This window comes from Trachinotus anak, unplaced genomic scaffold (genome assembly GCF_046630095.1).
Source record: "Trachinotus anak isolate AG129_WGS33_773 ecotype Australia unplaced genomic scaffold, CSIRO_AGI_Tana_v1 ptg000016l, whole genome shotgun sequence".
In the NCBI taxonomy this organism is placed as follows: Eukaryota; Metazoa; Chordata; class Actinopteri; order Carangiformes; family Carangidae; genus Trachinotus; species Trachinotus anak.
Window position 1 is genome coordinate 7,935,509 of NW_027273867.1, and position 8,697 is coordinate 7,944,205.

Consider the following 8,697-nt stretch of genomic DNA (forward strand, 5'->3'; position numbering starts at 1 on the left):
ACTAATTAGCAGGTATTGGTGTCTGTGCTCACCATACCTAGCTTATTAGCTTAGCTGGTAAACTAGCTAATTAGTCAGCAAATGAATTAGCCTTGGGTTAGCCTTCCAGCAAGAGGCCCAGACGCCGAGCTGTGCTAAGGATGCTAACGGGATCATATGCTTGCCACAGTTGATAAAACCGACATTCACCAGTGTCTCGGCTCCACACACCTCTTTGCCCATTTTTGGATTAGACTTCTTGGGTGACATTACAGGGGCTACATCCATTGTATATGTGCATTGTATAAGTCTACACCTCATACTAAAAAAGCTCGATATTAAGCCAAGAATGAACATTCTTGATCTGACAGTATAAGGAGTAAATGATTTAAAGCAATAACTTCTGCAACCCTAACTTCTGCAGCAACTCAGGAAACTGTTATAAGAGCCTCAAACTGTGTGGAATGATGACGATATATGAGTATAAAAATCCTGTGCCACCGTGTCTTTCAAAGGATGGAAGCAACATTGTTCCACCAGTCCCTGGATCTTACTCTGAAATTTGAACAATCACAAATAGTGTTTTCAATTTGGGAAACAATGCAAGACACCCATGGGACGTTGCAATCATGCAACTATTCGTGACACCTCACCTTGATGATTAGCTCAAGAGATAATTATAGAAAAAGATTATGAGACAAAACATAAAACATTTGAGACCGAGGCTTTGGTAAAAACAAAACAAACAAAAAAAAGACAAAAAGAAAAATTCATAGTATTCAAATTATTTATTTGAGGGAGAGGTTGGAACACATTTGCAATATAACAAAAACAAAAACCAACCACTAATAATTGTATTACACGTTTTAGAATTTATTTCACTCTCAGTCTCTCTCATATAAGATGTTAGGAACAAATGGGTGGGATGCTTGCCACAGGCCTTCACGGTAGATGAATGGCTGGTCCTGTTCAAAGGATGCTGTCCATTTTTGCAATACATTGCCAATAAACTTGTAAGATATGGCATCAGTGTCTGGGCAGCTTGTGATGCATGGAACAGCTTTGCATAGAATATACAAAAATATACAGGGAGACCTATACTTTTTTCATAGGAAAGTATATGTGGTTAATTTTGACCCATAACACAACAATTGTAATCATAATTGTTCATTTTCATTTTTAAATTTTTTTATCATTGATATTTTGTTTTTCAATAGCCTCTCATGGTCTGATAACATATTTGCCATTTTTTTTCATCACAAGCAATGACATAGATAAATTGTACCTCTTTTATATGAATAACAAATTGTACACTGAGTTAAATGAGGTACATAAAATATCATATGTACACACACAAACACACACATACATACACACAATATATAAATAGTCATGTATAGAATTAAGTTTCATAAATCTGAATCCTTTTCAAATTACAGTTTAAAAATGAGCTTTTCAGCTTCATTACTCATAGGTGGTACAACAGTCAGCAGGATGATACTTCCTCATGTGTTCCCCCGCACACAACCAGAGTCGAGGCTTCAGGCTTCAGCCATTGTTCTTTCGTGAGGCTGATCATCTCAAATGTGAAAACTATATTCACACACTTGACAACGATGTTTTCCTACACAGTAAACAACATAAAAGGCGAACTATGCACATAACCCATGTTTTCCATGGTCGCTGTTAATGTTACTAAATTTAAATCTGAAATAAATCAATCGAAAGTGTGATTTAAAACAATCCACGATCATTAATGTTTATCAAACATATACAAGTTTAAAAAAGGTATTTACCATTGCTGAGGATCTGCCGCCTTCAGTTTCTTCACAGAAGTCAAAGTGAAACTAAGGTGAAACCAGGGTGTGCTCTCTGACACAGAGCTGCCTGACGACCTCAGAGAGGAGGACTGTTTTCACGCCCGCTCCCTGACGACGTTTTGACCGCTTCCGCTTTCTGTGCTGAACTAGTACGCAGGCGACTGAAGGAGGCTTACAGGACATTGCACACTGTACCGCTTTTGAAAGACTGAACGATTTTTTGAAATATTAAAAGATTTTGAACTTTTCCCCTTAAAAAACACATTTTTAATACACTACAATGCACAATAACGGTATAATGGGAATGATTTGGCGTGCGTCCTGAGCGCACAGGTGGTCCGTGGACTCTCCTGACTCCATGTGAAGAAAAAACTGTGCTGACTTCCCTTCATGTGGGGGGTGAATGAAAGACACATTTACCTCAGTTCATGAATGAAGGCATCTTTAGATCCTGACGTGACAGCACCGCCCAACTGTTTCATCCATATCATCAACAACACAGGCTGTACCGTCGGCTTGTGAGGAGGCAGCGCTGATGTTTCCTACAGGTAACACCTTCATTCACTCTTTATTTGGGGAGATTGATATGGATGATAATAATAATAGTACATATAATAATGATACAATTTCAATTTAATTAAAAAAAATTCCACTTATTAAAAAAAACAAACTAGATTTGTACTTGATTGTCGTGTTTCATTCAATAATAAATGATGAGTTGTGGAGCGTCTGTGTGCGCATGCGCGCCTCTGTTTGTGCGCGCATGCGTGAATGTGTGTGAGAGAGAGACGTAATTGCCTTTGTGACGTGGATATGGAAGGAAATGCCTTTGATCCACGTCATGACGTCATATAGTGGAAAGTCTCCATGGTAAACTGGCTTTTAAAATCTGCATTTTCATTTTCACTCCAGACAAGTGACTTCAAGCACACACTCTGAAAGAACAGTGAAAATTCAAACACTGCTGAACATTTACAGTAAGTTTGTAACAAAGCGAAGCTACAGCAGCGTAGTGACACAAGAATTGTCTGCGATGGACCGATCCGGATCCCAGATGGACAACCCAACCGTCATCACACCCGAGGCTCTTTTGCCCGTAGTCAACAAATATTTTGAACGATTCTCTGCAGTACAGTGGAACATGTTAGCTGAAGGGATTCCCGACTCAGCCACAACTGCTATGCTGGCTGACTTGTGTACAGAAGTGGTACAGACACTCTGTACAATCATTTTGAGAATGATCAAACCCATGATTGAGGAGAGTTTTCACAGGAGGGAATCTCAGGCTGATTTAACCACATCTCTGCAGAACCTCAACACAAAAGTGGGAGACTCTCTCTCTGGTAGCTTTGCTGTCGCTCTTCATGTCCCACAGGAGAAATGTGAGAGTGCTGAACAGCTGACAGCACTAGTGGAGAGGGAAGTTACAGAAAAAGTCAACTCCATTGTGTCTGTGGCCAGCAGCAGCCCTGTCTGGCCTTCACAGCCTGCTGTTTTTGTCAGTGGCTCCATGTCCAACATTACGTCTCTTGCTCAAATGGTGTCTCATGCTGCCAAATGTCTGACAAGATATTTGAAGAACCTGAAATTCCAGTGCCTGGGAGAGTGCTGGCATCCAGAAATCATCGAGTCTGCCCCACACGAAAGCTCAGAGTCCACATCAGAGATCCTTGAAATAGAGGAACCAGAGAAATGTGAAACACCTCTGAGCGTAAAGTCCAAGATTTCTGTCCCCTTAGCAACGAAAGCTGTGACTGACATTTTCATGAAATGGTCCAGCGAGACACCAGACGTGACAGAAGAAGATTCTTCCCTGTCTGTCATGTCTCTGGATGTTCTGGATGTTCAGGAGGCAGCATCTGATATCATCAAAGTTATACTGGAGGATCTGCATTATGACAACTTTGAATATGTTGCTGGATGCAGTGAGAAAAGCAGCTCACCGACACCTCATTTTAATATGAGTTTAATTTTTAACAAGGTGAGAGAGTTCTTTGCTGCACAGGCCAGACCTTCAGACAGAACCACTGATGCCAACCAAAAATATCGCAAACACAGCTTTTCCAGGTTTGCCCAGGAACAGTTTGACAAAATGATGGCAGAGCTGAAGAGCAAGTTGAAGACACAAGACTCAGAGTTCCTGGTGAGTCTCAAGAAGAGCTCAGTGTCCCCTCAGCCGAGACTCACCGAAGACGAATACCTGCTACCAGGAGCTGTTCAAGAGTCTCCAGTGACTACACCTGAAGCTCCCAGTCCAACCAGCATGACGAGCGAGATCAGCCTGGAGACAAAGAAATCCACAGTTAGTCTGGAGACCTTAAAAACTGATGTGGACAGCTTGTTTGACAAGCTTCTCCAGCCGGAGGATTCTACAGGACATGCCAGCAAAACACCAGAGAACATGGAGGCCAGTGACAAGATCAAGAAGTTTTCAAAGGAACTGATCGACAAAGTGTACGGGCATCTGATGGCTGGTCGGACGTATCAGGTTCCCACATTTTCAATGGACAGATTTCTTTCTAACTCTGTCATCTCTGAACTCAAGAGGAAGGTGGGCACCATTCGGTTAAAGTTTTCTCCTGAAGTTCTTTACGCCATGACAGAGGACGCTGTGGGAAAGTTCCTGCAGAAGTTGCAACTCTGGTTGAACAAAGAGCCTTCAGAGACAACTAGTTACAGTGAGGAAGTGTCTGGTGCACTCAGTGACATCCAAGAGGTTATCTCAAACATGCTGTCCACACCAGAAACCAATGACACCATCACGCCAGAGTCCCCTGAAGTCAGCGACAAGCAGGCTACACCTTATTCAGGTCAGACACCACCTCCATGTGAAGCTGCAGCATCTGAATCCTTCAATGATGAAGGTGTGAATGTCAGGGACCATGTCGATAGTCGTGACTTGGCACCGCGAGAATCTCCTGAGAAATATTCTGAGCCTCCACCAGTTTCTCACCCCAGTCCTGAAGGATGTCAACCCAGTCAGGTGCCAACCCCTGAGGAGCCAGGTAAGGGGCTCTTAGCAGGGTCATCTGATAGCTCCTCTTCTATAACAGACGAGATGACCAACGACCTCATGACTGCTCTTCTCCTGAGGCTCATCACAAAAGTCCCGAGCACAACTGCAGGATCCCCACAGGCGGTAGACATCAACGCCATCACCAAGCGTCTGACAGATGTGGCGCACGATCAGATCAATATACGCAACTCTGATTTCAGAAAGACCAAGGACAAGATGAAGAAAATCAACAAGGCCATGACTAAGGATCTTCACAAGGAGTTTGTCTGCCCAGAGCAACTACTGGAGGCTGCAACAGCATCAGATGATCCATCTTTTGACGATGCTCTTGTGAAGTATCTTGAAATCCATGTGAATGCCCTCCCCAGTCCACCCAAGAAGAAGAAGAAGTCCAAGGTCGCCAGGTTTTTCACAGCTATGGGGAAAGCTCTGACCAAGCCCTTCAGGTGGTGCATCAAGGGCAACCGTGATGACTAAATCATCACCATCACCCCACCCCCCTCCCCCTCCACACCTGCCCCCGCCCCCGCCCCCACCCCCACCCCCGTCCCCTTCCCCAATACGGCATTCATCTTGAAGGAAACCACAATCAGGTTCTCAAATCCTCACACTCACCCTCCACCTCACCTGACTTGTAGTAGGTCAGATGAGATGGAGGGTAGTGGAGAACCTAGAGAACTGCTTTCCTTCAAGATGAATGCCACCAACAGACCTTTCTCACAGCAGACATTTTGACACATGATGCAGTTGATACACCTTGATGGAGGCACTCTTGTGGTTTCCAAGTCAAAATGTCTGCTGTGAGAAACGTCCAGGCCAGCACGGTGGCTCAGTTAACCACTGAACCACCGTGCTGGTGTGGGTTTACTCCGGGTGCTCCGGTTCCTCCCACATTTTACATTCAAAAAAAATAAAAATTATAACTACAATTTCATTTTAGTTGTGTTTTTCTCTTTAAAGGTAGAAATATTAAATTCAGTCTAAAAAAGACAGACTAAAAATGAATAATAATAAAATTACAGTGTCTATGCATCAAGTGCATGTTTAATGTTCACATCATTACAATAAGATGAGCTTCACAGTTGAAGAGGTGTGGAATTGCATTTGCTTCTGCTGAAACCTAAACACACAAGGGAAAAAAGTGCAGTAGGTCTCTCGTCTCTGTCTGTGCCTAAAAAGGCTTAAGTGTGACTGTGCTGTTTGCTTTATTGTGTTGTGCAAGTAAATGTTACACTACACAACAAAATGAATGTAAATCTGCTTGTCACAGACCCTGTGCTCTTAAATTTGCCTCCATCACCGTCTAAAACATTCACAAAGCTGGTTCATAAAATGTTAGCAAACTGAGACGCTTCAGAGAATCGTTTCACACAGTTATAATTATAATGAAAAGATGATGTTGGCTAAACATCAGAGGTCAAAGTGGGATTATTTTATTAAAACATCTTTAATAAAAAGGAAAAAAAGGAAGTTAGCAAAGGTGTTTTAGGTCAGCCTTTGTTTTAATATGTTGTTAAGTTGAGAATAGTGTTGTAATGTAACTGTTGTGCAGTCAATTATGAGCCTGTTCATCATTCAACTAAAGAAACTGTACAAGTGGTTTCAGACATGTTTGATGGTTTGTTTCCCTGCAACTAAAAAGGTTTAAGGCAATTTTTTTCCTGAAATGAACTGAGTAAAAAATGCAGATGCTGAATTTTTTGTGTGGTACACAGCAAATTCTGGCCTTTGGAATAAACTCTCTGAGAGTTAAAATCAACTCAGTGTGAGTGTATATGTGAGACCATCAAAAACACTCTAGGGCAGAGTTAAAGTATTTAAACCTTTTCAGGAGTTAAAACTGAACTCGTGAGTTAATTTCAATGTGAACTCTTTCATAGTGTTAAAGTCAACACTTAAAATATATTTAATTTTACACTTAATGGAGTTAATATTCCAAAACACTTAAATGTTTTTGATGAAAATGACAACAAAAAACACCATATTGATTAGTACCTGCCTTCCATTTATTTAACAAATCCATACAGTGTTCAAGAGTCTATGCTGTATGGACACATGTGTCACAGGTTACATTTTGGAGGTTACAAGTTATTTTCTTAACAGTGCTAACACATTAAAGCATACATAAAATCACATTTAAAACAAACTGCCATGACAGTTTAACAATTGGGAAGTCTTACAATACAAATGACAAAATAAATGTGTATATTTCAACATACTGTATCTCTATGTATTGCATAATCTGAGGAAAATGCATGAAGTGCAACCATAAAAACATTGTTCACTGTACATAAGTCTGATAAGATTTTTTTTTTTTAAATCTCTGTATACTGGATTGTGTTATCATGAGTTAGACTGTTGACTTTAAACATCTAATTAACATGCACATGAGAGTCCAATACCAAACAAAAAACATCGACATATTAAATAATACAACTCTGACAATATAAAAACATGAATCACACCCACAGGACATTTTGGCATCACACCATTTGAAATGCCTTAGTCTCACTCTTTCTAGAACCAGTATCTTCCGAGGCTTGTCCATACTTCTGAATAACTCTTCTATAGGAGTTCTGGAGGCACTATCGGCTGGCATAAAGTTCAATACTTGGTCCTTATTATTAGGCTGCACACCTCCCATAAACTCCTCTAAATTCTCAATTGTGAAAAGAAGTATAGTATTTGGTACACTGCCTCCCAAAAGTTTGGCTATAATGGAAGCACACATATCTTTGATGTGAGTGGACACTGAAGGGCCTGCTTCAATATTTTGGCTTTATTGTGCTTTTCAGTGTCATGGTCAGAAGGGGTCTAATGAGGCAATGATGTCAGTATGAGCATGTATCTTAATCAGATGTCTTCTAAATCCTGAATAACTAGAGAATTGCAAGCAACATCCTTTTTGAACATATTTTAGTCTCAGTCTTTTCCCAGGATACACACCATGAATTAGTCTAAGGTGCCTGAACAACAGTAAAACTGTACCAAAGGATGAAGCACAAAGGAAACATTTCAACATTTCTGCTGCTTGTTACTATTTGTTCAACAGCCTTGCTCTCAACTCTTTTACTTTTGGAGTTTCTTCTGTTGTGTCCATATCAATGTTGTACAGAGGAGTCTACAAAAATGTGTACAGGCTGGACAGAGCATCGTCATATTTCACAAAGAAAACAAAATGTGACTTGAACAACTCATCAAATGTTCCCAAGGATGTACATGACTGACATGGGAGAAGCTTTCTACTGAAGACTATGGAGAAACTGAAAACCTCTGCTTTCAAAGTCCCTATGGCCAGAAAATAGGGCTGGGGGTTTCCTTCAATTATAATGAGGTGATCCTCCAGGCTCTGGCAGGACTGAAACACAAAGAAAAACATTTAAATAAAAGCCATTAGTTTAAAAATTATGCATGAACCACAATATTTGGAACTGGATTGTATTGTCTTGACAAACCTTGTGAAATCTCAGCAGATGATCAGCTGCCTCTCTGCCTCTGATCTTCTTTGGCCGCTTCCTCCCAGCTGCTTGTGAAGTGAGAAAGTGCAGCAAAACAAGAAGAGACGCCATGTCGCTGTCCCACTCTGCACACAGTGTAAATAACACAATTTACTTAAGAATATCTGTCTTCACATTTCTACCTTGAGGAGGACAAGGTTACTTCTGTCTTCTCTTATTCATCTAACATTTTAAACCTCACTACTCTGAGTGGGCAAGTCATTACAAACTTGTGCTGTGCATTGGTCAATTCCACAAACTTTATCTTAATAGACAGATTCAGGTTTGATCAAGGTGGGGAATTGTGGAGCCATAAAAACACGGAGTCTTGAGTTTGAATATTTCAGAGTAGAAACATCATAGAGCTTCACTGATAAACAGCATA

General features: G+C 40.8%; 1 long non-coding RNA gene across 1 annotated transcript; it reads right to left on the reverse strand.

The window, feature by feature from the left end:
- Positions 1-752: 752 nt before the first annotated feature.
- Positions 753-1,996, reverse strand: LOC139633712 (uncharacterized). The gene is made up of 2 exons (XR_011693806.1): positions 1,776-1,996; positions 753-1,603 (listed from the first exon to the last, which is right to left on the reverse strand). It is a non-coding gene; the product is annotated as an uncharacterized lncRNA (long non-coding RNA).
- Positions 1,997-8,697: the final 6,701 nt, after the last annotated feature.